The sequence below is a fragment of the Ahaetulla prasina genome, chromosome 2, assembly GCF_028640845.1.
Source record: "Ahaetulla prasina isolate Xishuangbanna chromosome 2, ASM2864084v1, whole genome shotgun sequence".
NCBI classification, from domain to species: Eukaryota; Metazoa; Chordata; class Lepidosauria; order Squamata; family Colubridae; genus Ahaetulla; species Ahaetulla prasina.
In genome coordinates, this window is record NC_080540.1 from 181,378,311 (window position 1) to 181,406,042 (window position 27,732).

At 42.6% G+C, this 27,732-nt stretch overlaps 1 protein-coding gene across 3 annotated transcripts in view; it reads left to right on the top strand.

Moving 5' to 3' along the window:
* Positions 1 to 27,732, top strand: part of TRIP10 (thyroid hormone receptor interactor 10) — a 71,748-nt gene that overhangs the window by 20,980 nt on the left and 23,036 nt on the right. The window contains exon 2 of one of the 3 annotated variants that reach the window (XM_058173924.1): positions 24,160 to 24,298. The exons of the other annotated variants lie outside the window; for them this stretch is intronic. The gene's annotated coding sequence lies outside the window, so the exon portion shown is untranslated. The remainder of the gene's footprint in view (positions 1 to 24,159; positions 24,299 to 27,732) is intronic. 3 annotated transcript variants of the gene reach the window in all.

Genomic DNA, 27,732 nt, shown 5'->3' on the forward strand with positions numbered 1-27,732 from the left:
ATTATGGAAAACAGGCAAGAATGGGCATTGTTGAAATATACAGGAAACAAAATATGAATGTCAAAATAATAAAACAAATAAATAAATAATAAAATAAAAATAATACAATTAAAAATTCTTCAAAAGATTGAGGGGAAAGTGGATAAACGTAAAACCTAGCAATGGCTTACAACTGGGACATTTTTAAAAAAAGAAACTGAAGGCTTGATTTTGGTTGCTCAAGAGCAATCTATTTGAACTAATCATTGAATTGATACTATTGATACTGAATTTAATTTTGCCTTTTTTGAATTGCTTTATTTTTAATCATAAATACAATTTGTATTTTTAATTGTGTAAGTTTTTTCATTGTGCCTTAAATAGAAATGGAGTGTACAAATTCAGTAAATAAATCTATAAGATAATCTCTCAGGAAAAAGCACTACAGTTATGGAGTCCAGCAGAATATATGTTAGCTATGTACCTCAATCAAAATCAGTTAGAGGAGGGAGGGTAAGTGGTGTCAGAGGAAACTTTTGCAAACCTCAAACTCTCAAGTTCCTCCTTCCATTCTCCTCTACTCCAGATAACAAGGAAAAGATTGGAAGCTTTTGCTTCTGTTCTATTTAAGCACCCTTTAGATTGCATCTGAATACGACAAACTGTAGCTACTTTAAACTGGTTAATTTACAACAAGCCAAGTTTGTAATCCATTATTTGAAATAGTTATGTTGGTTTGCCGGATTTTGTTGAACCTTAAAGGCACAAGTGGGAGTTTCCTAAAAGAAGCATAGTGTAGGAGGCCAAGACTTAACGATAGTTCATTTCACATACACACCAACTTTAAAGTCGATGCCTCCATAGTACAGAGGTGACCAGAAAGCTCTCAGATCAGTGTGTAGGCCTTTTAAACATTTTATCTGAAAACTACTTTTGTTATGAAAATACAGTTTGGCAGATTCCTTTAAAAATAGTGGCATATTGAGAAGATATGTCTGTGCAAGTTTTTGTTTGTTACATGGAAGAATTTCAGCTGTAGCCTGAATTGGCACAAGACAGATTATTTTGCTGGCAAGACTTACAGAGTTTCAGTAGAATGGTGGGTATTGCAGACACAGATGATGCATGGGGGACAGGATAGCACAAGGATCAGTGATAGCACAAGGTGACTAATGGCAAAGGTTAATTGTCTCATAGCCTAGCCTTATAAGTGACCCTGGCCACTAGTATTAAAGGTGAGGTTACATCTAATTGCCTTCTTTAAAATGGAGTTTGTGTTGCCCTTCATAGTAAAGAGAATGTTTTAGGCAGTCTCTGCAAGTGATGCCTTGGGCTAATTTTGCTCCTATTATAAGACTAGCCATGGTAACAGCGATGGTAATCAGATGCTCAGCTTTAGAACTTGAATAAGGGCTAACTAGAGTAAATCTCCCATCTTCCCGTCTTCCTGCACATCTAGGCATGTATCTGCCATCTTTGTTACTGTTGTCAAATCTCTCTTCTTCTCGTAGCAGGGAAAACCTGGCTGACCACATTCTTCACATCCTGGGAGGGGGAGAATGCATGCCTGACCCTGAATATAATGCAAGCCAAACAAATCAAATGTGGGTCACATTGTGGTTTTGAAGATGCTTCTTACTGGAAGAATCCCTTTCCGGCCCATCCCAGCTGCTGTTAGAACTATCCCATCTGCATAAAACTTACAGATTGATGATATTTTCTTCTGTGGTTGCGGAAGAAGGCTTTTTGTAAATATTTAAGTCTGGCTTAACTGGAGTGAACTTGTAAGGCCAACATTTCTGCATATTAAGACCCACCTACATGTTATATGTTTTGTCAGAGTGTCCTTCCTGTTTGTTTTTTAGTAATGGGTTTTGAATTGCTATTCAGAATAAACACAAAGGACCATGCTAACTCTTTTCTAAATTGGGTTAGCATACTATTTCTTTCTTTTGTAAAATATGTAATATATTTCTCTGAAGAAGTAATGTATGTAATAGTTAAGATGTTGGACTAGATGTAGAGCGACATAGTCATACAAGTCTCTTTCAGTTACTGTCTCTCACATGAGATAAACCTATCTTACAGGTTTGTTGGGGTGAGGAAAAATAGGAAGAAGTACTCTGTGTACCATCTTGAGCTTCTTTTCTAAAAGGCAGGATATACATCTAATAGACTGAACCATGACATTCTTCCAGAAAGAGTAGGTTGTGAACATTACCTACAAGAAGAAGAGAATAGAACAGAACAGAATCTTTGTCACTTTAAATGTACACTGATTAGCATACATTAAAATTAAATTTTGTTGCATTTAGCTCTCAAAAGATAACCATTATGCACATACCCACATACATACAAATATATGACACAGAGAAACATCATAGTCTAGTTTGAATGTATATACTTGGCCAATAAAAAAATCTATTCTATTCTATATGTATGTAATGTATGTATATTTGTTTTCGTAGGTTTTCACGGCTTTAAGTATGTAGGTCTTGGCATATTCGGGTCTTTTCCCATGTAAGGTTGAGAGTATCTTGGTGACGTTCGACGAGGTCTCACTCATCATCTTCATTCATTCATTCATTCATTTATTTGATTTTTATACCGCCCTTCTCCCGAAGGACTCAGGGCGGTGTACAGGCAAATAAAAACAGACAAAACAATATTCTATAAAATACAACATTAAAAACCTTATTATAATTTGCCTAAAAATTTAAAATATATAGAAATTAAAACCCCGTTTAAAATTAATAATAAAAACTATAAAATCCATAAAATTTAAGCCAGCCCCGCGCAAATAAAAAGATGTGTCTTCAGTTCGCGGCGAAAGGTCCGAAGGTCAGGTATTTGGCGTAAACCCGGGGGAAGTTCGTTCCAGAGTGTGGGAGCCCCCACAGAGAAGGACCTTCCCCTGGGGGCCGCCAGCCGACATTGCTTGGCGGACGGCACCCTGAGAAGTCCCTCTCTGTGAGAGCGTACGGGTCGGTGGGAGGCATATGGTAACAGTAGGCGGTCCCGTAAGTACCCAGGCCCTAAGCCATGGAGCGCTTTAAAGGTCATAACCAAAACCTTAAAGTGCACCCGAAAAGCCACAGGTAGCCAGTGCAGTCTGCGCAGGAGAGGTGTTATGTGGGAGGTACGCGACTCTCCCTCTATCACCCGCGCAGCTGCATTCTGGACTAGCTGAAGCCTTCGAGTGCACCTTAAGGCTGGTGCTTATGGCTTCGTGCTTGTGCAAGCAAAGCGTTATCAGAGCTGCCGTCTTTCTATAACGGCTGGGGAGTTTGGGAGTGGGAGGCACCGTTTATCGGTGGTTCTCCTATCTCTCTGACCGGTCGCAGACGGTGTTGGCAGGGGGGCGGAGATCGACCGTGAGGCGCCTCACGTGTGGGGTGCCGCAGGGGTCGATTCTCTCGCCTCTCCTGTTCAACATCTATATGAAGCCGCTGGGTGAGATGATCAATGGCTTTGGGGTGCCAACTGTACGCTGACGATACACAGCTGTACTTCTCCACCCCAGGCCACCCCAACGAAGCTATTGAAGTACTGTCCCGGTGTCTGGAAGCCGTACGGGTCTGGATGGGGAGAAACAGGGTCAAGCTCAATCCCTCCAAGACGGAGTGGCTGTGGATGCCGGCACCCCAGTACAGTCAGCTGCAGCCGTGGCTGACTGTTGGGGGCGAATCATTGGCCCCGGTGGAAAGGGTGCGCAACTTGGGCGTTCTCCTGGATGGGCGGTTGTCTTTTGAAGATCACTTGACGACCGTCTCCAGGAGAGCTTTCTATCAGGTTCGCCTGATCCGCAAGTTGCGCCCCTTCCTTGACCGGGATGCCCTATGCACAGTCACTCATGCTCTTGTTACCTCTCGCTTGGATTACTGCAATGCTCTCTACATGGGGTTCCCCTTGAAGAGCACCCGGAGGCTCCAGTTGGTCCAGAATGCAACTGCGTGGGTGATAGAGGGAGCCGTACATGGCTCCCATGTAACACCACTCCTGCGCAGTCTGCACTGGCTACCTGTGGTCTTTCGGGTGCACTTCAAGGTTTTGGTTACTACCTTTAAAGCACTCCATGGCTTAGGGCCAGGGTACTTACGGGACCGCCTTCTGCTACCGAATGCCTCCCACCGACCTGTGCGCTCACACAGAGAGGGACTTCTCAGGGTGCCGTCCGCCAAGCAATGTCGGCTGGCAGCCCCCAGGGGAAGGGCCTTCTCTGTGGGGGCTCCCACCCTCTGGAATGAACTTCCCCTTGGACTTCGTCAACTGCCTGACCTTCGGACCTTCCGCCGCGAGCTGAAGACTTATTTGTTTATTCGTGCAGGACTGGCATAGGAATTTTAAATAGCTTTTAATATTTGATATAAATTTTATGGTTTTTTTATGGTTTTAAATGTTTTAATCTGGCCTTATATCTAATAAGTTTTTTAACTATTTTTTTATTTGTATATTATTGTTGTTTTATCTTGGCTGGGAACCGCCTTGAGTCCTTTGGGAGAAGGGCGGTATAAAAATCCAATCAATCAATCAATCAATCAATCAATCAATAAATAAATAAATACTGGGGAGGTGGGGAGTGTTGGCTTTGTTGCTGTAAGCGGGTTGGTTGGCTGTGTGGTTGCATCTTGATTGGTAGGTGGAGTGGATGTTTGCAGATTAGTTGGCTGTTTCGTAGCATCCTGTGTGGGTGTGGTCCTAGTTGTGTGCCCATTAGTTTTTTTTATTGTAACGACCTGGGTAATGGGCTGTGTTGAAACATCTTGATTTCTGGGAATGTGACCTCCTGTAGTGGTAATGGGCTGTGTGGAAATGTCCTGAGTTCTGGGAATGTGACCTCCTGTAGTGATAATGGGCTGTGTGGAAATGTCCTGAGTTCTGGGAATGTGACCTCCTTAGTCTTGTGCTGTAACATCCTGGGTGGTTGGTTGTGTTGTAATGTCCTGAGCTTTGGTGTTGTGGCCTCCTGAATTCTGTGCTGTAATGTCCTGAGCAGATGGTTGCGATGGCTGTGACCACTACACAAGGTCACATTCCCAGAATTCAGGACGTTTCCATGCAGCCCATTACTCAGGTCACACTGCGGGGCCATCCTGGAAAAAGCGAAGGACCAGCCCGTGAAGCCTCGGCCCTGGCCCAGCCAGGCACTGATCTACAACTTGATGGTGACCATCTGGGCTGGAACGCAGGCAGCCTTAGATCTACAGGATTGCCCTGGAGCCAGAAAGGGACCACCCCTGCCCTGCCCCCTGGGTGCGTGCATAGGATGTGTTGTGATCCAGGTTCCTGGACCTGGACTCCTGGACTCGGATGATTCAGAAAGTGAGGGAGAAGACCTGGCAAGCCCTGCTTCTCTTGGGCCCTCTCCCTCCCTGGCACCCACTCAAAGGGAGGAGGAGGGGCCGACAAGGCCTGATTCTCTCGAGCCTTCTTCTGATTTGGCAACGCCCCAAGAACAGTTTTGGAGTGATGCAAGACTGCGCAGACGTGATTGGCAGAAGAAGCGTTGGGATAAAGCCAAGGAATGATGGTCATGCAGTGACATCTGCAGAGACTATAAATAGGAGGCGGGACTTCCTGGTTTTTTGTCTTGGACAAAGCAATGAATTTGCGCGGGCAAACTGTATCAATGGAGGGAAGAATATATTCGTGAGTAATTCTGGCCTTATCTATAATTTCCTCTTTATCTCCAGAAACTTGGCAGGCCCGTGGGTAGACGTGGCCAGGACATTTATCTATGTAAATAAAGTAGAAGAGGAGGCCTTTGACTGACTCTTTGTTGGGAGTATTGGGGGAGGGAAACAGAAAAGGATGTGGTGAGCGAGTGGGGCCTTGCCTCCCTGGTGACCTTGCCCCACGGGCTGACTGCATTCTGAGCGCTTCCCTTTCACCCAGGACCCCAGTCCCTATGCACTCGCTGCCTCCTGTGTGCACGCCCAGGGGGTGGGGCCGAAGCAGCGGGCAGGGCCCCTCGCTGGCTCCAGGGTAGCCCAGCACATCTAAGGTTGACCGCGTTCCAGCCCAGATGGCCACCATCAAGTTATAGATCAATGCTTTGCCCACCACCAGCATCTCAATGGCCTGCTCACCAGCCTGGCCTCGCAGCACGCAAACGCTTCCCTTTCACTGGGGCCACCCCTGCCCCCATGTAGAAAAGCCACAGCTGCTGGTGGCACGACCACTGGCAGCGCTGCCAGTCTTTCCCCCTCTCCTTGTCCCCTCCCCTCCCCCCACCCCCTCCTGAGCAGGGAGGGAGGGAGGGAGGTGATGGGAATGAAAAGCAGAGAAGGAAAGGGTGAGGGAGGGAGTTGGGAATGAGAAGGAAGGAAGGGAAGGAGGGAGATTGGAATGAGAGGGAGGAAGGGTCTGAGACAAGTCTTGCCTTAGTACTTGGCCACCAGAAGCCCTGCCGCCCTTTCGCCATCCCCTTGCCCCCTCCTCCTGACCTCTCCTGGTGGTTTCCCATCCTATCACTGAGGATGTTTTGGTTACAAAGCCAGGTCTCCTCGCATGGAGAGAGAATGGGCCTCCTCTGACCCACACACTTTGCCCTCCCTCACCCACCATGAGCAACTTGGCCAAGGACAACAAGCACAGCAGCAGCAGCCGCCTCGAGGAGGAGCTAAGTACACTGGCCGCCTCCTTAAGGAAATGTGGCTGGGCTGGGCTGGGCTGCGGGGTACTGGTACCCCAGGAGCTCGTGGACCAGGCTGGGCCAGGTTTCCCCCAGCCACCCAGGGCTCTGGGCAGCCTATGCCGCTGTCTGGGGGTCCTCTGCATGGCCTGATACAGACTGTGAGGCTCCTCTGATGGACTAGGCTTTGGCCCTTCAATTTACCCTATTTCCTCAGTACTACTACTTCCAACTGTGTTGGGTTTTTTTTGAATAGGAAAACACTAGCTTTTTTCAAATTGTCAGAAAAGTAATGCAATCTGCAGAGCTACATCTTTCCTTTGCTCTTTTAAAGTGAGCAGTAACAGCTGCTAATATTACTAAGCCCAGACAGAATACTGTTTACCTTTTACCATGGATGCTATTTTTATATACCCTTATTTTATTCCTCTATTTTTGTGACCAACCTTCAAATAGTGAAATACTACTAAGTGCTACATGCAATATGTGATATTAAAATCCCACATGTCATGATGTTGTACATCTACATTAGTAGAAGAAAAATGGGATCGCATTACACAGTTACGCTCCTAAAATTGTTGCTGACTTGAAAAAGTGCTTTTTTGCTACATCATCACTCCAAGTATGTGTATATCTTATATTTACGTTGTATATTGCAGACTGCATTAAATAATTATATTAATATAACACTATTTTAAATGTCATCTCATATTTCAATAGAGACATGGAAGGAGATAACTAGAAAAGGCTTTTAATGTTACTAAACAGTTACTAAACATTAAAGCTTTTTTTAATGGAATGATTGAAAAACACATATTGCAAAGAATACTATATTCTTTGAAATTATTCTGAGCTAGTCACTAAGTCACAATCATTATCATATCCTTCCCCCAGTTGAAAAAGAGAAGCACTGATAAGAATACTGCTGTGGATGGAACCTTAACAGAATGTGAGAATAAAAATACACACCATCACTTTTAATTTAGAACAATAGTTTTGCCACTTTCTTTCTACTCTATGAGGAATTTATTAATCCTAGGGCCATGATGGCAAACCTATGGCACGCATGCCAGAGGTGGCGCGCAGCGCCCTCTCTGTGGGCATGTAAACTGTCGCCCCAGTCATGTGTGCACACACACCCCAACGGCCAGCTGGTTTTTGGGTCTCTGCCGCACATGCATGAGGGGCGGGATGTGTGCGGAGGTCAGCATGCATGCAGGGCGTGGGGGCCGTGGGTGGGGGGTGTGTGCAGCGGGGCCGTGCACACATTCGGGGCGAGGCACACGCACAGGGGCAGGGTGCATGCGGGGGCCACACATATATGTGTGGGGGTGGGGCACATGCATGAGGGCCGCACGTACATCGCATTTTGGGGGTTTGGGCACGTACGCGCTTTGGGCACTTGGTCCGGAAAATGTTAGCCATCACTGTCCTAGGGGCTATCCAGAAGTACGTTGGTTCATTCATTTTCTCTCTTCCCTCCTCCTTTTCCTCCTTCCTTTGTCACATGAAGAAAATGCAGTAATGTTAACAGCATAAGCAGATAAAGATAAAAGCTTAGGAATTTAGTAAAGGACTTGAAAAGATTTCTGGAGAGTGTCGAAACTGGCCTTGAATGCTAGGTAGGCTGTAGGAAGGTATCCTGCATTGGTTTGGATCGTATTTCAACTTTGGGGTCAGGGTCTATTTTAGATAGGCTGTTTTTGTAAGCCAAGAGCTATGCTGGCTTGGAGGTGGTGTTGCTGATCTTAATTCTTGCCAGGAGCTCCTTATAGCATGTATTAATCAACTGCTCTTACTACAACTGAGAGCAATGGAGGGGGACTACTACTTAATTATCTCTGTGGGGTCCAAGTCAAACAAATAACAAGCTTTTCTAAAATCTTCTTGTGACTACAGCAATTAAAGCAGACCTTTTGTAGTGCTTTTCTGTTTTCCTTCTGCTAATAAAGGGGCAAGGAATGTTTATGTTTGGCTGCAGATTCTGTTTCCTGTTATTCAATCAAGAGCAATTGATTAAAGAATTAGCATCCAGTCAGAATCTGTACTTACAAGTTCAGTAGAGTTATGGATTTTGGACTTACATAAATCTGATTTATATGGGTGCCTCAACAACTCTCATGTGTTACGGTAGAAATTCTATTATTGCTGTATGCTAAATCAGCATAAACACAAAACATAGTGCTGGATCTAAGAATTGCTATCTCACCCTCATAGTCCCACAGAAAATAGATAAAAACAGTTTTTAGTATTGTTAATACTAAACAGGACTTTTCCAATTACCACTTGGAGTCATCAGGTGGTTGGAGTAACACTGAGTGATTATTCCAGTCCATCCAACTAGCTTGGTTCAGTGTATTAATTCAGATTTGTTTTGCTTGGTTCAGATTAACATATTATAACACCTCCACATTTGAACCCTGTAAACAAGGGTTCACACTTAACTTATGATCAGTCACTTCAAAGCAACCTGGATTTGTAGTGCCAATGACTACCTCTATGCTCTAAGTACAGACATGTGATTGCATTTTGGGCACTCACACCTGGCCCACAATTGTGACCATTTGCAACATCCCACAGTCACAAAACCACAATTTGTAACACTTTTTCCAGAAACTGGTGTTTATTTCAGGCTTCTGACAAAAAAATGCCCATTGTGGACAATGGGTTTGTTTAACAACCACAGGGTTCACTTAATGACTGCTGGGTTCACTCAGTGACTGCTGTAGAAAAATGTTGTAAAATTTGATCAGTCACCTGATGACCTGCTTGGCCACTGGCACGACTTATGACCGTAATACCAAGCTCAATTACAGTACTAAGTCGAGGATTACTTGTAGCTCAACACAAAATGGGGCAGATGTATTCTGCTTTACCAGAGAAAACAGAGCAGCCCAGATTTGTTGCCTGGGATTTAGAATGCCTATTCCTGGTTCATGCAGTTGTGAAGCAGGCGCTATCGAAGTTCTAAAACTCCTTTGATTTTAATTTGCCTAGGTAATGAATGTGCTTAGCTGTTTATTAAGTAGGACAATCACAGGGTAAAATGGCTAGGATAGCATTCTGCATTGGAGGGGAAAGTCATCTATGATTGAATTTTTGCAGTTTTGATAGCATAGCATGTTAAACTCCATATACAAATTCAGTTGTATAGTTTGCAGTTGAAACCTCATACTTTTTATGTATATTTTTTCTCTGTGAAATATATCCACATTAAAGGGATGATTAGGTTTTCTCCCCAATTTTCTTGGCTGGAATTTCAGATATTTTTTTTCCAAAATCCCAACATTAATATAAGTGCCTGTCATGTGTTAGTGTAGTATTTGAATGCTTATACATATTTTATAGCATGCTTCCTTGTTTAAATAAAAAGGAAAAATGAAGGTTCTGACAACTGCTAATTTATTAAATTTAGCTTGGAAAAGCTAAAAGTGGAAAAGTGCATTGCTTTTCATCCAGTGATTCTGAGACCATGGACATTTGGGTGTGTCAAGTAAAGTGCATGGATGGGGAAGAGAGCTTAAGCTGTTTCTCCAATCTAGTTTGACACTGGGTCTCCGGGAGTGCTTGAGATCATATAGCTGAATTTGTCTGCTGCAGGTTTGCCTTTGCTTCAGTTGCGAATGCGGGCAAGGATTGCCACTATATAGCTTTGTTTTTGATACTTGTCAGGTTGTGTCCAGTTGTGGCCCATTCTTGTTTTAATATTGCTTCACAGGGACTGGTGGAATACATTCAACTGCAGGTAGTCCTCAATTATGACCATAATTGGGACCCAAGTTTCCATTGCTAAGTAGGGTGGTTGTTATGTGAATCATGCCCAATATTACAACCTTTTTTGCCATTGCTGCTAAACAAATCACTGCAGTTCTTAGATTAATCACATGGTAGTTAAGCAAATCCGCTTCCCCCATTGACTGTGCTCGTCGGAAGCCAGCTAGGAAGGTTGCAAATGATGATAACATGACCCCAGCATGCTGCAACTGTTGTAAATACAATACATCTATTACCAAGGGCACAGATTTTGATTATGTGACTGTGGATATGCTGCAATTGCCATAAGTGCAAGGGCCAATCATAAATCACTTTTTCAGTGCTGTTGTAATTTTGAATGGTTGCTAAACAAACGGTTGTAAGTCAATGACTGCTGTATTCCTTGTTTTTCATCTGTATTATTAGAACAAGCATTTCAAGAGCCTAACAACTATTACCTTGCAGCTGGTTTGCTTAGATTGGAACCTGAACTAGCATTGGCATGTCTCGTAACAGCGATGCACTCTCCTGTCTTGTGCCAAATCCAATGCTTAAGGATTGAGTACGTGCTTTGTGCCTTAGGTACATTTTCCAGCATCAATGAGGCATCCTGGCTGGGAATTCAGGGATTAGTATTCCTAGTTCATCCAGAGGGTGAAGACTTCCTTCAACTGTAGATTGTGTGGCTTGAACATTTGGAGGCAATGTGCTTGTCTGTTTGGGTCCTGTGTTCTTTGTGTGCTGTCTCTGTTCGTCTCCAGAATAAGCCTGTGTTCTGTTTATCAGGTCTCTGCAATAGGATTTATTCTCTGTAAACATTCCCCCAGTTGTTTCCCCTCCCAACTTTGCTGTGAGTGGGAAGATTGGTATTTCCTTTTGTAATCCCCCCTTAGGATCTCAGCTTTGGGAGGATCCTAGTTTAAGATTCATTCTCAGCCAAGAACTCCATAATGGACAGCCAACTAGGCTCTCCTTTCTGCCAGATGTCCTGATCCTTGGAAGCAACAGTTTGTTTTTCAGTCATTTTTTTTAGCTTTTATATTTGAAAGTATCATTTTGTGCTTACAACTCTGATACCCTCCAATGAGCAGAAGCTATCAGGCGCCCAGCTGGCTCACATCCCTGACTTGCTATTTTCAACTGTGCATCTTGGCACACTTTGTCCGCGTACAGACTTTTCCTCTTTACAAATATAAACTGGAGAATGGATCTGATAGACTCTCATAATACATCCTGATATGAAGAGCTGAAACAATATAGTTGCTTGTAGCTAAGAGCTAAATTTGGGAACTCTGCAGTAAAATATAGAGATCCTGCCATAATTTGCTGGTAGACTAAACAAATGCATTTTTCTTTTTCATATTTATCCATTATGGAAGAATTATTGTTTGGTGTTCCGACCGATTTGTTGCTTCATATTTTTTATGAGGAATTATCTTACTGGCAAATCTTCCAGAAATTTCTTGTGCTTGACTCAGGCTATCATAATTGAATGTGCAATGAAGAATTCTGCCTTCAAATTTTAAAATCCTATCAGGAGAGTGACAAAATTTTAAGATCTTATGAATAATCGGGCAACATTTATAAAAACAAACTTATGTAAACCAATGGCAATGAAGGATTTTAAAAAGGCTTATCTGAGTTAAAGTCAAGAATCCCTGTTGTCAGAGATTTAAAGCCGAATGGATAGATAAGAAACCTTAGTCTTTTCAGACATTTTGGACCTAATTCCCATCAGCCTGTAGCCAGTAATTAGGAATGATGGAGTTGCAGTCTAACAGCAATTGGAAAACAATGGATTCCTCATTTTGCCTTGTTGGAAAAGATAATTCCCAGCCAACATGGTTTTGTCCATCTACCAGTGTGAGAAGTTTGTTGCTTTTTGCAATTAATTTCAGTACTTTGGATCACTTAAGAAAGCAGATAGAGGAAAATTTACTGTTTTTTCTTTTCTTTCAGCATCCAGCCAGGATGGATCCTACATGTTAAATTTAATTGATCACTTTTACCTATTTTTTTCTTTGTTGTTGTTGTTAGGGTTAAATCTGTGCTTTTGTTTTGTTTCATTTCGTTGGCTTGCTTTACTGTTTTGTATTTTATTTTTTATGATAAAACAATAAATATTAAAAAGAAAGAAATTAGATAATCTTTAAAAGAATAGAGAGCGCATATGCAAGTATTGACTTTTTACATTTTCTCTTCTGGATACTTACTGGATGAGGCAGTTCCACCACAGATGTGAAAATACGTCAGCATAAAAAGGGCTTCCATGCTGATTTATTTCCAGTGTCTGCTGAAGAAATGCCGTGGCTGGAAGCTATATGTCCTTTTTTATTTTCTGTTGTGCAATAGTGATATAATTCTGTGTTTTAAAAGCCTTGCCAGAGAGATAGCCTGGAAAGCCTCTTCTGCAATTGGACAAAACACCATCTGGTTTTCATTTCCTAACCCCAAGAGGTAAGAGCATCTGTCATGTTCCCCTGCGAGTCCTCAAGTCAGTCAAAGACTTGGCTTCCTTGTCCTTGCCCACCCTGAAGAAGGGTGGATGTAGATGTGACTTAGCAGTGTTTCAGAGTGTGGTGAAGGAAGATTCCTACTTACACATTGGTGACACTGACAGCATTGAGAGAAAGACTTAATCTGATTATTGGTATATTGATTCATTTGTTGCTAGGAAATGGCAATCCATCCAGAAGAAAGGAGATGTCGCAATAGCAGAATCTGGGCCACAGGAATCTTTGCAGCAACTTTGCTAGCTGAAAGAGGTTCTGAAATGAGTTTTGTTAACATAGCTGCAAGATACAGAGAAATGAACAGAGAACTCAAAGGTTCTCGGGGCTTCTTTTTTTGCAAGCAGAAAAAAATTGTTAATAAAGAGGCAAGATTGCTAATGGCCTTTAAGAAAACAACCATTGAGAAATTTCAGGAGATCTTAAAAATCATTTTAAGTGCATTGTGAAGTCCCAGATAGAACTTTTCCAGATCTGTTCAGATTTGGTTCTAGGCCTACTGAAAATCCAGAGGTACTGAAAATGTGCCAAGGGAGAATCCCCTTGAGATATTGAATTGGAGCTTCCCAGGATTTGAGCCCTTCAGGGAGATTGCACTCCCACTCCCAGAATTCCTAGAGAGCCTGACTATTTAATCACATTAATAATGCTTGCTGGGAATTCATGTCTTACCGGCTAGAGCAGGGGTCTCCAACCTTGGTCCCTTTAAGACTTGTGGACTTCAACTCCCAGCAAAGCTGGCTGAGGAACTCTGGGAGTTGAAGTCCACAAGTCTTAAAGGGACCAAGTTTGGAGACCTCTGGTCTAGAGAATACCAGCTGAGGGAAGACTGTGATCAATGTACATGCCATATTTCTTACAGAGTTTGCCCAGGCCAGACAACAATATAATGAAATCAACTAAGTTTGTTCATTATTGTCCTGCCTTATTTGCATATAGAGTATCACAAACTAAGATTTATTCATTAGCACATATAGAAAAGGCCCTGCTTGCATTCCACAGCAAACATATTCCCTCCACACCTCTTTACCTAATACTGAGGAAGAGCGCCTGAAGTCGGCAAGGGTGGGGAAGTGAGTGAAGATCAGCTGTTCTCAACTACATGAAATGTAGGTCTATCCATCAATTTAGATGAGGGAAAGAGTGCCAACACACAGTGTTGCTTGAGGAATTTGGGGAGTTAAAGTCCACAGGTCTTAAAGTTGCCAAGGTTGGACACAGTGCTGTGATCCCCACTGAACATTAGTTTGCTTGTTTGTTTCATTAGTAACATAACAGATTGTGTTTCTCAGGCATTTGGGAAAACAGCCTACAAACAGAAATGCAATGAGTTCAAGAAAATCTCTGCTTCTCTAATATGTAGGATCAGCTTTGTCTCACTTGGTGTCCTTTTAATAAATGAGAATGGTAAAGTTTCTGGATCTTTAGCAGAGTATTTGAAGTAGAAATGAAATGGCAAAAGGCTAATTAATAATAATATGAGGGAACAATCCTAAACGCGGTGTGGCTCAGGCTGTAAGACAGCCTGTTATTAAACACAGCTGCTTGCAATTACTGCAGGCTCGAGTCCCACCAGGCCCAAGGTTGACTCAGCCTTCCATCCTTTATAACAGTGGTTCCCAACCTTTTCTTGTTTGAGGCACAACCTTTTCTTGTTTGAGGCACCCTTGGAAAGCCTTTCAAAAGTTCCCGGCACCCTTATAAGGAAATAGATATTTAAAATCTCCGTAGCTCAAAAGTTCCCGGCACCCTCAAAAGATCTCACGGCACCCCTTAGTGCCGCGGCACACTGGTTGGGAACCACTGCTTTATAAGGTAGGTAAAATGAGGACCAAGATTGTTGGGGGGGCAATAAGTTGACTTTGTATATAAATATACAAATAGGATGAGACTATTGCCTTACACAATGTAAGCCGCCCTGAGTCTTCAGAGAAGGGCGGGATATAAATGTAAATAAATAAATAAAAAAAACATACTTTCTGTTTAGGAAGTCCAAAAGACATATTTTAGGCGAGCATATCTGAAATGTGTTAAAATTCACCTGTCAATCATTAATAGAGAGATTTTGAATTCATTGATTGGAACAAAGGAAATTTGACACAGATTTCTTAGTAAAGAACAAGCTCATTTTGAAATGTTTTTCTGTGTTACCATATAATTTCCCCCCCCCCATAAGCCTACATTTGTATATACAAGATTCTCTCTTTCACTAATTCTATTCTATTGAATTCTATTCTATTGAATCCCTGAGGGAAAAGGAGCCAGTGAGACACATCGGGGCCTCTTTTAGTGCTCTTGTGATTTTTTTTTTCTAAGAAAGCAGAGACTATTAGAAAAAAATAAAAAATAAGCTAGATGACATACCTTCTCTCCAAACATAGCTGTTATATTTGAATAATTCCATTTGTGTATGAGCCAATGATATGTATGGGTGAAACGATACTTCTCATTAGACAAACTGGTTGCTTTAAAATGCAGTAATTACTGTTTTGAGGCACATCTCATTATCACAAACACACTTTGCATGAGCTAAAATTCACATTTCTCTCTTTAAGTCTTTAGTAATTAGATTCCACAGCCAAGAGAAATAGAAGTGTTTCTATTATTCTGATTCTGAATAACAGAATCAGAAGGGACCTTGGAGGTCTTCTAGTGTAACCCCCCTACTCAAGCAGGAGGCCCTATACCATTGCAGACAAATGGCTATCCAGTCTCTTCTTAAAAGCCCCCATTGATGGAGCACCCACAACTTCTGAAGACAAGCTGGTCCACTGGTTTATTGTTCTGTTAGAAAATTTCTCCTTAATTCTAGGTTGCTTCTCTCCTTTTTTAATTTCTATCCATTGTTTCTTGTCTTGCCTTCTAGTGCTTTGGAAATTAGGTTGACCCCTCTTCTTTGTGGCACCAGTCAAATATTGGTACACTGTCTCGCCAGGTCCTTCTTTCACTAGACTAGACATATCCAATTCCTGCAACTGTTCTTCATATCTTTTAGACTAAGAAATTGGCCATGCATTTTGCGTGCCTTGGGAAAGAAAATACTTTAAAATTCAGGTATTGATTCTGCTCAGGCGACAGCTTAATTTCACGTCTTTTAAACCCGAGATCTGGATTTTTTTTTTAAAAAAATGGTAGCATAAAGGTTTGTGTTCTAAATATATTGTCACTTCTATTTTGATGTCTGAAAATGATCGAGTAAATCAGAATCTACTTTACTTCTGTGAAATTAGATTATATCCTCTTGCAGTTATTAGCTTTTTTTGCTGATTTTTGTTCCTTCTTGTTTTAAAGCAGTTTGGAGAATCTCTTTTCATTAGGATTTAGAAAGTAGATGATATGTGCTTGAATTATCAAGACAATTTAAACACAAGTATCTGACTATTCATTAAAATAAAACAATTCTGATTTGCACTGGAGTGGTAGTGACAGAGAGTTTGGATGGATTTGATTGCCGTGAGCATAATTCACAAACCCTTTTACCTTATTTTTAAAGATAAATTGTGGAACAGAAAGTACAGTGCATTTCTGAATATCTGAACATATTTTTGGAGTGGTGTTGGCAGTTTGACTGATATATTCATATTGCTAATATTTGGATAGTGGTCTAAAAGTAGTACCATTTGAAAAGCGAAGTTATAAATCTTGTGGTCAATCTTATTCTCCCTTCCTTCTTCCTTTATCCCTGCATTATATATTGATGGAGAATTGTTGAGCTGCTTTGACCTCCACTTACAGAATATTAAAAAAATTGAACTACATTGAACTGAGTTCAGGGGCTAAAAACTAGGTTATTCTATGAACCAAGGGAATTCCTATCTTGGAAGCTCATGGGAAGTGGAGTAGGAGTAAGAGTTCTCTTAGAATCCAAAGAAATACCTCAAAACCCCTGTAAGCAACCTCGAGATAGCAGACTTCCCAAAAAGCTTAGAGCCAAGAAAAAACTACATCCAATAAACATCCAATTCTTGAACTAATTAGTTCAATTCTTGAAGTAATCAGAAAAATATTTACTTTTGTGTATTGACTCATCAGTACTGAATGTGAGTAAAGCCTCTTAAGGCTAAGACTCTCTTATAACATTTTCAAGTTTTAAACAAAAAGGCATTTGAAGTATTTTTCAGAGTTCTCTTTTGCAGACAAATGAAAGAGCTTTTAGCTATCTCTTGAGAAAACTACATAAAAACTTTAATCCCAACCTGGAGTCTTCTAAATCTGAAGGAAACAACTCCCATAATGGCAGAGATTATGGGAACTGTAATTTCAACAGATCTAATGGTCTTCCAATCTACATATCAGTACAAAACTTACCCAAATTCTTTGAATTTCTGCTTTCCACCTTTAAACTTTAGAGTCTTTACCATAAAATTATTTGCCTGCTTCTTCCCATTGCCATTTTTCTCTTTCTCTGTTTCTGAATGGCAGGTTGCAAATCCTCCATGTTTAGCTCTGCATCGAAGTGAAATTAACAGTGTTAACTCTTCAACATTATTGGGGATGAATGTGTAAAATCTGATATGGATAAGGTGATGGTAGGTTCCAAACTTATCTCTTGGTGTTTGACAAATAAACTATCAGAATGATTTTGAAATTATGTCTTAAAATCTACATTGGAATCCATGGTACAAAATTTCCTTTGGCTAAAAAATAATCCTATAAAATGAATTGGCAGTGATCCAAGGTTTCCATCTGAAATTGATTTGCTAGATGTCTGACTACAGATTAAATCTATCATATCTCTAAAACTCTGAGACCTATCTGTTGAAGGAAATGTGAAGAGAATGGTTCTTTTCTACATTTTGTTAGATATCTTCACATAGGTTTTTTTTAAAGCAATTTCAGGACTGGCAGTTGCATTAAAAAAAACCTTGATGGCTTTTAATTACTGCTGAGAGACTAGAGATTGTAAACCTCTGATTACTGATTGTTTCATCAGCTCTTAAGAGTGTAGCAGCTGATCAAACAAAAAGCAAAAAAGAAGACTGTCAGAAAAAATATTTTCTTAAATGCTACTCAGTTTGTTGATGGTTAATTTACATTATTTAGGAAGCACATACTAGTGGAGACAAAAATCTTTCCATATCTCTAGTAAGTAGTGTCAGTTGGAATTGTCCCCAGTTGAGGTGATGAGTCCAGAACCACCCTTCAGAAGAATTATGTGTGCCACAGCCTGTTGCTTTCTCTTTCCATCCTCTTAAAATGATATATGTAATAACAATAAGCATAACCTAATTGTAGTCCTGTCTGTGTATTTGCACATAGATTCCCAGATGAGTGCCTTCAGTGCATAAAACTTCTAGTTCCCTTAAATCGTTAGCTGCTGTCATCCTACACATTTGGAAAACATCAAATTGGGAAGGCTAGAGGATTAAATAGAAAGCATGTCTCCTGTCCTTCAAAATGGCCTGCTTTTTGTAGGAAGCCCTACAAGAAGCCCTGTGATAACGCAGATCACATCCTTGTTTAAACGTTTCAATGAAAAAAATCAGTGAAACAAGATACAATGTTCTTTACACTAGTGAATGTTATTGAGAAATTTAGCATATTGTCTGTACCTTATAGCAAGTGGTAAAGTCCATATTTTAAAGTATGTTTTAAATGACTTTTTATAATGAACTCCATTATATAAATCTGCTGTTAGTTTATGGGATTTTTTTACATTTGCATATAGATGCAGCCAAGATCTAAAAAAAGTCCCCACTGCTGTATTTTCCAAAGTTTTGGGACTACATTTCCATTTTTCCTAGCCAGCATGGCTGATTGCAATACTGGTTGCAGAGGGTTGGAAGTTGTAGCCTGACTCATCATCAAATCACCAGACTTTGGGAAAGCTAAGTGATTCAGTGAAACAGCATGAAGCTAGAACCATTCATTTTAGCGATTGCTAAGATTTTTCCTCTTGTTGGATGCAATACAGGTAGTCCTTGACTTACAGCAGTTCATTTAGTGACCATTTGAAGTTACAACAGCATTGAAAAAAGTGACTTATGATTTTCACACATACGAGCCTTACAGCATCTCCACAATCACGTGATCAAAATTTGAGCGCTTGGCAATTGACTCCTATTTATCACAATTGGAGTGTCCCAGAGTCATGTGATCACCTTTTGTGGCCTTCAAAGCAAAGTCAATAGGAAAGATAACCATCTTACTAACTTAACAACTGCAGTGATTCACTTAACAAATATGTCAAGAAAGGTTGTAAAATGGATCAAAACTCACTTAACACGTCTCACTTAGCAACAGAAATTTTGAGCTCAATTATTTTCATAAATCAAGGATTAACTGTATTTCTTCGTTTTTCATGTCTCTTTTGAAACATTGTTCTGGAATGATCATAATGTTGGTTTTCTGTATTGGTGGAGACAGCAGCCAGGAATGGGTTACACTTGTCTGTTCAGATTGATGGACTGAGTCTGACAAAGCTGTTGTCCCACCTCTGAGGCTAGGAGATCTAGCTTTAGACTCAGTCCGTCAGACTGGACAGAAGCATCGAGAATTTCTCCTCCATTCCTGGACTCGCTATTCTATTTCTACTGGACTTATCCTTCCTGATTGATTTCTGGACTTTGAATTTCTGGATTGTGAGTTTGCCAAAAGACCTTAGTTTTGCATTCAAAGTCCCTGCAGTCTGGAGCTTCGGCTCTGGTCTTTGCCAGGGACCTCTCAGCTGCCATCCTAGCTCCTTTAGAGCTCATTTAGTGTTCTGTTGATTAGCAGGCAATCCGGGACCCCTCGGTGGAGTCAAGCACTCCCGCAAGATAGTGGAGCTCCGTGCTCCCGAGGCCAGCAAGGAGTCGGCTATTAGCCTTAGGAGTTTATTGCAAGGGCTTGTTGGGCGGCATTTTAAGAGAAGAGGAATTTCCCACCCAACACCTTTCTTTACAACCAGAGCCTTGGTGCTCTCTTTCGGCCTGCATCTGTGGCCATAGCCCTGAATCCACTCCTCACATATCAGACAGAGTGAAAGAAGCGGCTGCGGTGGTTTTTACATTGAGAGGAGTTTTGTGCTCCCTACTGACTGCGCCTGCCATTTTGGCTCATAGCCGTTTGACAGCTCAGCCACCTGTTTGAATTCGCGCCCCTTTTCTCCATTGCCACGGCACATTGTTGCAATAGGAGCTTCATGCTCCAATCTAATCGCTGACCAGGGGTTTATCCTGGTCTGCTTTATCCCTAGTGAGACTACTGTGGGTCACGGCTGAGCAAAAGAAGTGGCAGTGTGTTGTGTCTCGTCCGATCTCACCACAGCCGGGGCCTTCTTATCTGCTTCCGAACACGGAGGAATGTCCTAGTATGCCTCCCGGCCCCAGCCCTGGCTCCATGCCCAGACAGGCTGAAGAGGAGGAAGTATCTCCAGCCCCCAGCTCTGGCTCCATGCCCAGGCAAATGGAGCAACTAGACCCCTCCCCCTCCTCCACAGCATGTGAGCCTGAGGGAGGTCAATTGCCAACAGCTGCAGACTGGAATGACCCTCGCGTCAGAAGACTTGATAGACGGAGGCAACAGAAGGAAGGGAGGAGCAGGCCTGGATAAGTGCTGAGTCATGGAGCCACACCCCATGGCCTATATAAAGGACCTGCTTTCTGGCATTCTCTGAGTCAGGCAAAGTCTAAACATATCTTGCTGAAGTCACTTTCTGGTCTCCTGCCTGCCCTGAGGACTTTGCTAGGACTTTGGCAGAGCTGCAGAGGCACGCCTGATTTGGATTTCCCTGACCCGGCCGTCAGCGGAGGAGTGGGACACGACACAGTGGCGATTTTACATTAAGAGGAGTTTCGTGCTCCCTGTCGACTGCCCCCAACATTTTGACAGCTCAGCCGCCCATTTGAATTCACGCCTTTTTTCTACCAACGTGGCGCATAATTGCTTACTGACATCGGCAGTCCTGCCTTTACTGCTTAGTGCCCTTATTCGATGGTGTGTTTGTTGACAAGATGCCTACGGCATTATCTAAATCGAAGAGGGCCAGGGACTCTTGATTCTCCTTGGAGACCCGTCTCACCCCCGATGGCCAGTGGTTCAAGCCACGTGACTGTGGAGAGAAGCAGCCGGTTAATTAAGAGAGCTCCCAAATCCCGTGCTACTTCTAGCCATCACAAGTCCACCTCTAAGGCAGCCACTAGTCTTCAGAGAAGGGCGGTATAAAAATGTGAAAAATAAATAAACAAACAAACAAACAAACAAACAGAGGCGGGACCTTGCTCTTCGTAAAATCTGTAGGAAGGCTGTTGCTTCATCACAGGCTGATCGGTCTATTTCTGCTAGGCAGGATCGTATATCTCAGCATGCGGTTTCCCCGGACCAAATTTTAACACAGGGAGATCCATTACCCATCTCTACTATGGGTTTGTGGGGGGCTCTTCGTTATCCCCCGCACCAGTGCCACACAGCGATGTTCCGCTGGGCCAAGCCATTGATCCTCAGAGATCGGTTCCTGTGATGCTGGACTTAAGTCGGCCTCGGGGAAGACACAATTTTATGTGTCCTGAGAACCTGCACACCATTATCGATAATGCCATACAGCTTAGCGTTTCGGCCAGTTTTCATCCTCCTGGCCAGGTAATATCTGACCAACCGGTTGACCCTGACTTGGATGACGGCCAGTCTTATGTGGATCCACCATTGCCAGTCGACTCCTTTGCCAGCCATCACTCCCTGCTGGAGGATATAGAGTGCAAGGATCTAGAGGTTTTCGATGATGAAGGGACATTATAATGTGGGTCCCAACTTAGCGTCGGTGCTGCAGACCCCCACCGTTGACTCTTCAATCAATCGCATCGTTCGCTGGTGCTACTATGCTGGGTCAACCTGAAGAGGTTTTGAGACCTGAGGATAGACGGGCAGATCAGGTGCTTCAGAGGACAAACGGTTCAAAATGCAGTCTCTTCGATCTATTTTAGACAGGGTCAGGAAGGGCGACTTCCTCACTTCTATTGATATTACCGAAGCATACTTACGTATTCCGATTTTTCCTGCTCATCGGCGATGGTATTCATTACCAATACAGAGCTTCGCCCTTTGGTCTTTCTTTGGCTCGGTAATTGATTCCGTTGAAGGCAGGGTGTATTTGTCCCAGGAACGTCAGGATAGTTTGAGGGACTTAGTCGCTAAGATCCAACGGGAATGTAAGGTCTCCCTCTTCCTGCTCTCGCAGCTTCTGGGGAAGATGATCTCAGCCATTTCCATCACCCCATGGGCCCGATTACATCTAGGGACCTTCAATGGTTTCTTTTGCTGTTCCAGAAGGCAGGTAGAGTCTGTTCATCAACCAGGGTCCACATTCTCCAGGACATCCTCAGATCACTCGACTGATGGCGATCGCTTGCAATTGCCAAAGGCTATCTGTTCCACAACCCTCAGCGGCTGGTTATTACGATGGATGTCAGCCTCTCCCGCTGGGGAGCACATTTCAAGTCGAACTTGGCTCAGGGCAAGTGGACTACCCACGAACAATGTCAGAATATCAATTGGCTGGAGTTGCGGGCAGTGTATCTGGCGCTCCGTCACTTTCAGGGAACAATCTCAGGCGAGCACGTTTTAGTGCTCACAGACAATGTCGCCATAAGGCGCATGTAAATCGGCAGGGAGGCACCAGGTCCTGGGCCCTGATGTTGGAGGCCAGAAGATTGGGCCTTTGGGCAGAGTGGTATCTCCGCTCTTTGATGGTGGAACACATCTCCGGGACCTCCAATGTGTAGGTGGATTGGTTTAGCCGCCAAGCCATCGATCACTTGGAGTGGCTCCTGAATCCAGCAGTCTTCAGGGACATGACAATGTGCTCTGGCATTCCAGAGGTGGATCTTTTTGCGACCCAGGTGAACGCACATCTGCCATGTTTTTTCATGAGGTTTCCGACTCCCCAGGCGGAAGAAGTGGATGCTGTCCGCAGTCCATGGCCGAAGGGTCTTCTCTACACTTTTCCGCCTCTACCTCTTCTGGCAAAGGTAGTGCGCAAAATTCTCGAAGAGCAGGTGGAAGTCATCCTTCTGGCACCTCACTGGCCAAGGAGGCCTTGGTTCGCCATCCGGACCCCCATTGGATTCAACTGACCACCTAGCATTGAGCGGCGCGCCCTGAGGGAAGACAACCTCTCCTCCAGGGTCATCTGGACCATTCAGGCTTCCCGAAGGCCCTCTATGGAACGCATTTATTTTGCCACTTGGCAGGTCTTTTGTTCTTGGAGCGACCGGGTTCGAATTCTGCCCCTTCAGGCTTCTGTATCCCAGGTCCTGGAGTTTTTACAAGACGAACTAGATAAGGGGCTCTCTCCCAATACTCTCAGGAGGCAAGTGGCGGCTCTTGCTACGGTGTTGACTGCGAGGCATTATCCTTCTTTATTACAGGATCCAGTGATTTGGCGATTTTTGAAGGAGGCCACTAATTTGTGTCCTCCTATGGTGCATCAGTATCCCATCTGGGACCTTTCCATTGTTTTAAATTCGCTCACAGGAGCCCCTTATGAGCCGTTATATGAGGCCAATTTACGCTTATTGCCATGCAAGGTTGCTGTTTTGGTAGCGATTACTTCTGCACGGCGGATCTCGGAGCTTGCAGCCCTCTCTATTCGGAAGGATCTTTGTGTGTTTCACGCGGATCATGTAGTTCTCCGGTTAGATCCATCTTTTGTGCCTAAATTTAATAGTCTTTTCACAGGATGCAAGAGGTAGTGTTACCAGACTTTTGCCCTAACCCGGCCCACCCATTGGAACGTCATTGGCATTCTTTGGATGTTCGCCAAGCTTTCCATGTGTATCTGAAGAGGACTGCTGACATATGCAGAATGGAGTCATTGTTGGTCTCCTTTATCCCACTTTCTTTAGGTACCAAGGTGACGTCCTCTACCAGTGGCAGGTGGCTACGTCAAATGATCGCCAAGGCCTATGATCTGCAATCCCTTCCGAACCCTGTTCGTGTGACAGCACACTCGACTCACAGTGCGGCGACATTGGCAGCCTGGGTGACATAGGTGTCATTGCAAGAGATCTACAGGGCGGCTACGTGGACTACCCCTTCGTCCTTTGTGAAGCATTACAAATTAGACAGATTTGCTTCTGCTGAGGAGGCTTTTGGGCACAGGGTCTTACAACAAGTTTTTATGTAGTAGAGACATTGGGCTTTGGTATGTCCCGTTCCTGGCTGCTGTCTCCACCAATATGGAGAAGGTGTGTTGGTTCTTACCTGACATGCACCTTCTCGTTGAGTGGAGACAGCAGCCAGCCCCACCCCGTTTGGTCTGGTCTGCATTGTCTATTTACCTTTCCTTTTTTCCCTTGATGCATCAAGTCTGCTTCATCGTCTTCGCCAAAAGCTGGAAACAGAGGCAGGACTTAACAGCTTTGTCAGACTCAGCCCATCAATCTGAACAGACGAGTGTAACCCATTCCTGGCTGCTGTCTCCACTTAACAAGAAGGTGCGTGTCAGGTAAGAACCAACGCCCCTTTTCCCTCCCAAAATGGCATTAGATGACAGCCAGGAGAAGTGTTGCTGCTGCTACATAACCTTGAGACACATACATCTCCTTACCTGTCTTTGCCTAATCTAGAGGAAGGTGATAGCATATACTGAGGATATTCATGTGGGGAGAAAGGAAGCATCCAGGAGGCAGCTCCTTTTCTCAGTGACTGCCCTGCATAGAGTTTGTGCATCTCCCAGCTTCAAGAAAGAAGATCATTTGCTATGTATACTTTATACCTGTGGCGGAATGTATCCTGGATTCCCAGGAGGGAGGAGCTGCATTCCAGCTGACCAAGACAAAGCAATGTTTGGTTGGCAGAAATAGGGTCAAATCAGCCCCTCCCTAGAGGTTTTCAGAATGTATCTGTAATGATGCAAGTAGTTGTTTTAGTAGCAAGATTTCTCCCTGCCTGTCTATCTGATTTATGTGCCACCCATCTCATCTGTAGATGAGGAACAATAAAGGAAACTGCTCAGAAATGCAGTTTTTTGAACCTGACAATAACAATCATTCAAACGAAGCGAAGAACTTTTGCTATCATTGTTCAGTGAAAGTTGAGTTACCCAAAAGAGTCCGGAGTCCAAATGCAGGATCTGGGCTTCTCACTCATGATGCTGTAATTACTAGCTATGTTCCAAAGTAATAAACTTTTAATATCGGAACACAATGCATCCTTATTTTCAAAGACGTTTTCAAACAGTGGTTTGTTTTATGCATTCAGGATGGAAAGAGAACTTGTTAGAAATCTTCCTTAAACATTCTCCAGCTGCAAGTAGTTGTCTTAAAATAGGGTGCCAAGTAAAGGAAGTGAAAGATTGCTAGCTGACTTCGCTGGACTCCAGAGTTCAGAAAAAACATTCCTATTCAACCCAAGTGCTGGCTTCAGGATGGTTTACTCAATCAGCATTAGTAAAAATCTGTTCCCCAGCAGATGCAGCTTCCGTATTAGTAATTAAAGGCATGCTTTTCCCTCAGTGATTGGCATTCTTGGGCCTTCTTCCACTCTAAAGACTACTCATTGCAGGTACCTCAGAGCATTTGGGCTACCTGTCATATGGGCATCACTTGCAGGCTTTGGTCTAGAATTGCTGTATGCTGGGCTGAACATAATGCCAAAGAAGGAATTGGAGCCATCCCTGTTCAATTGATAAGGACCCAAAATGTGGAGAAGAGACAGGGTAAGGGGACAACGTTCTATGCCTATGCTATCTCCCTTCACATCCTTCCCACATTGCTTTTGGATGTGAAAAGGAAACCAATTTGAAGAAGGATGGCTGCACCTTCATTTTAGATCTTCCCACCGAGATTTTCACTTAGAGTTCCTTGATTTATTGAGGTGGCTTATGAATGAGATGTAACAGAATGTGTTGGAGGTGAGAGGGTGGAATTCATATTTTTACACCTGTATACTGCACGAATCAAAAAGAGGGCTATGAAAATATTTACAGATCCGTCACATCCTGGACACAAACTGTTTCAACTCCCCTCAAAACAACGCTATAGAGCACTGCACACCAGAACAACTAGACACAAGAACAGTTTTTCCCCGAATGCCATCACTCTGCTAAACAACTCCCTCAACACTGTCAAACTATTTACTAAATCTGCACTACTATTAATCTTCTCATCGTTCCCATCACCCATCTCCTTCCACTTATGACTGTAACTTTGTTGCTTGTATCCTTACAATTTATACTATAATTGATTGTTTCCTGATTGCTTCATTGTAGCCTATGACTATCATTAAGTGTTAAATTTGTACCCTATGACTATCATTAAGTGTTGTAAGTGTTGTACCTTGATGAAGGTATCTTTTCTTTTATGTACACTGAGAGCATATGCACCAAGATAAATTCCTTGTGTGTCCAATCACACTTGGCCAATAAAAAATTCTATTCTATTCTATTCTACACTCCTCCCTTTTCAGTTTCAATGCCTAAGCAGCAGTAAAATCCCACCCCATCCCCCCCACCCTGGTTGTATCCGGCTCACCAAATCAGTGGCGGCGGCGGGAGGCTCCACCCACCCGCCGGGACATCATTATATCTCTTTTTTTACCATCTGCGAAGAAGTGCGCACGCTCCCATTCCCGAACTGGTAGCGAAGGTAAGTGGATTTCACCACTGTGCCTGAATATTCACTTATATTAAAATATGAATTTACATTTCTTACAGCTAGGTCAAACTCTGCTTATCAAATGATCTGTGTCTAAACAATATCATATTAAAACATTCCTGGAGAATAAAGGAGTAATTCTGCCTAGATATTTGCATTGATATCTCTGGTTAGAAAATGTATCATAGAGTTGGGAAGTGACTCTGTCTAGATCTCATAGGTAGCAGCTTGCTGTTGTGATAGTTTTTACGGAAATTCTAGTGGAATTAATCAGGGATGAATTAGTTAATAGAGGCAAAATATTTTTGGTAGTACATAAATGCTAATTGTTCTTATAAAAATAGCCATTGTGGTTCAAGGATTTTAGTGATTCAGATTACTTAGTAATTAGAGTACTTGAATTCAGAGTGCATAGTTTTTTGCTGGTTTGCACATTAAATCATGTCCGTTCTTTTAACACATTTGTAGATCATAAGCATTTTGCAATATATCTTTGTTTCTTCTCACAAACCTATTTAGTTGGAGAGTTTGAAGCCCATATTTATGGCTTTCTCCTATATTAATTTTCCAGTTTTAAAAGGTCACATGAAAAGAAGGAGACCAAGTGAATGACCAACAGCAAGGTGGATGGATTCCATTGGTGTCACAATGTGTGCAGTGTTGAAAGACTCTGAGGACCAGGTTGAGGACAGATCATCCAGGAGAAAATCAGGGTGGTTTTTAAGATTAACAGGGGCTTGATGGCACATAATCATTGTCAGATTTAAAAGTCCTGATCTAGTTGTTTTCCATTTTAGTTGGGCTCATCATCTGTTGATAAATCTACAGTGTTTCTTTCATTTTAGATTTAACATTCTCATGTTTGGAAGTAATTAGTAAACAAAAAATGGAGAAGGAATGTCTCCTATTTATACTGCTGCAGAGATAGTGTTCATTTTGTATATCACTTCTAGCTCAGAAGTTCTATGTCCAGTATTCCTCCAACTAAATTAAAAACTGAACTCTTTATTCTTTATGAGACAGGCATATTACTTTAGAGAACTGTCTGCTTTGAACTTGCTAAAGTTTAATAGATCAGAACTCTCTTGAGATAGTAATTCTGTCACATTGCCATCAGTGATTTGAAAAATCTGAGGAGATGAAGTGTACATTAGTGAGTACAAAAAGGTTGGACTTTAATGTCTGCCAGCCACATTCTTGTGAGTTGTAAAAATTCTTGTGAGTTGTAAAACTCACAAAAGTTCTGATTTCTGGTTAATATCATGGGGTGGGAGGATACATAGGA